This window comes from Triticum aestivum, chromosome 5D (genome assembly GCF_018294505.1).
Source record: "Triticum aestivum cultivar Chinese Spring chromosome 5D, IWGSC CS RefSeq v2.1, whole genome shotgun sequence".
Lineage (NCBI taxonomy): Eukaryota > Viridiplantae > Streptophyta > Magnoliopsida > Poales > Poaceae > Triticum > Triticum aestivum.
This window is the reverse complement of record NC_057808.1, coordinates 402,800,723-402,803,159: the sequence shown is the minus strand read 5'-3', so window position 1 is coordinate 402,803,159 and position 2,437 is coordinate 402,800,723.

The window sequence follows — 2,437 nt, the reverse complement described above, 5'->3', positions numbered from 1 at the left end:
CCGTACACTAATCATACACGCAAATGTGTACGATCAAGATCAGGGACTCACGGAAAGATATCAAAACACAACTCTACAACATAAATAAGTCATACAAGCATCATAATACAAGCCAGGGGCCTCGAGGGCTCGAATACAAGTGCTCGATCATAGACGAGTCAGTGGAAGCAACAATATCTGAGTACAGACATAAGTTAAACAAGTTTGCCTTAAGAAGGCTAGCACAAAAGTAGCAACGATCGAAAAGGCAAGGCCTCCTGCCTGAGACCTCCTAACTACTCCTCGAAGCCGAACTCCATGTAGAATCATCCTCGGGATCTCTAGCTCCTGGACTCCAGCATCTGGTTGCGACAATCAGGTATAGGAAGGGGAAAAGAGGGAGAAAAGCAACCGTGAGTACTCATCCAAAGTACTCGCAAGCAAGGAGCTATACTACATATGCATGGGTATATGTGTAAAGGGCCATATCAGTGGACTGAACTGCAGAAGGCCAGAATAAGGGGGGATAGCTAGTCCTGTCGAAGACTACGCTTCTGGCAGCCTCCATCTTGCAGCATGTAGAAGAGAGTAGATTGAAGTCCTCCAAGTAGTATCGCTTAGCATAATCCTACCCGACGATCCCCTCCTCGTCGCCCTGCTAGAGAGCGACCACCGGGTTGTATCTGGCACTTGGAAGGATTCAGTATCCGGTTCTAGTTGTCATAAGGTCAAGGTACAACTCCGGGTCGTCCTTTTACCGAGGGACACGGCTATTCGAATAGATAAACTTCCCTGCAGGGGTGCACCACATAACCCAACACGCTCGATCCCATTTGGCCGGACACACTTTTTTGGGTCATGCCCGGCCTCGTAAGATCAACACGTCGCAGCCCCACCTAAGCACAACAGAGAGGTCAGCACGCCGGTCTAACCCTATGCGCGCAGGGGTCTGGGCCCATCGCCCTATGCACACCTGCACGTTGCGTACGCGGCCGGAAGCAGACCTAGCCTAGTGGCGTTCCAGTCCAATCCGGCGCGCGCCACTCAGTCGCTGACGTCACGAAGGCTTCAGCTGATACCACGACGCCGGGATACCCATAACTACTCCCGCGTAGATGGTTAGTGCGTATAGACCAAATGGCCAGACTCAGATCAAATACCAAGGACTCGTTAAGCGTGTTATGTATCCGCGAACGCCGAACAGGGCCAGGCCCACCTCTCTCCTAGGTGGTCTCAACCTGCCCTGTCGCTCCACCATAAAGTAACAGTCGGGGGCCATCAGGAACCCAGGCCCACCTCTACCGGGGTGGAGCCACCTGTCCTTTCAGCCCCCTCATCAGAATCACTTGCGGGTACCCCTCGAGCCGACCCGACTTTAGTCACCACATGTGTCATGTATATAATGTGTATAGTATATACCCGTGATCACCTCCCGAAGTGATCACGGCCCAGTAGTATAGCAAGGCAAACGGACAAGAGTGTAGGGCCACTGATGGAACACTAGCATCCTATACTAAGCAGTAGGATAACAGGTAAGGGTAACAACTGTAGCAACAATGACAGGCTATGCAGCAGAATAGGATTAACCGAAAGCAGTAACATGCTACACTACTCTAATGCAAGCAGTATAGAGAAGAATAGGCGATATCTGGTGATCAAGGGGGGGGCTTGCCTGGTTGCTCTGGCAAGTAGGGGTCGTCAACTCCGTACTCGAACTGGGGGTCGCCGGTAGTCTCGGGGTCTACCAGAAAGAAGTAACGGAGGGGGAACACAATAAATAACAGAGCAATCAAAGCAACACAAAGCGTAACATGACAATACGTGGTGCTAGGTGTGCCCTAACGCGGTAGTAGGTGATATCGGCAAAGGGGGGAAACATCCGGGAAAGTTTTCCTGAAGTTTGCATTTTTGGACAGATGAAACGGAGGGGGAAAGTTGCAAGTTTGCTATGCTAGGGAAGTCTGTCGGACGAACGGACTGCGTATTCGGATCCGTCTCGTCGTTCTGAGCAACTTTCAAATATAAATTATTTTAATCAAAGTTATGGTTTATTTTCTATGATTTTCCAAAGATTTAATAATATTCTGAATTTATTTATTTATTCGAATTTTGACAGAAATACAATTATTACATAGTGATGGGCTAACCACAGTCAAGGACTTGTGGGGGCCAGGGAGCTGGGTTGACCCAGTCAACATTGACTTGTCAAAATGTGAATAGTAAAAGTGGAACCCGCATGTCATAGGCTATACCTAAACAAATAAATAAATGCTAACCTAATTAATGGGGTCCACATGTCATCTGCTAGTACCTTAACCTAACTACTAATTAACCCAATACTGATTGAACGGGGGGGTGGCCTCACATCAAGTGGATGTGTTCCCATGGCCAACACAGCACGCACGGGGGCATAGCAAAAGTGGCCGTGGCCAAGCATCAGCAGCAGTTAGCCGATGAG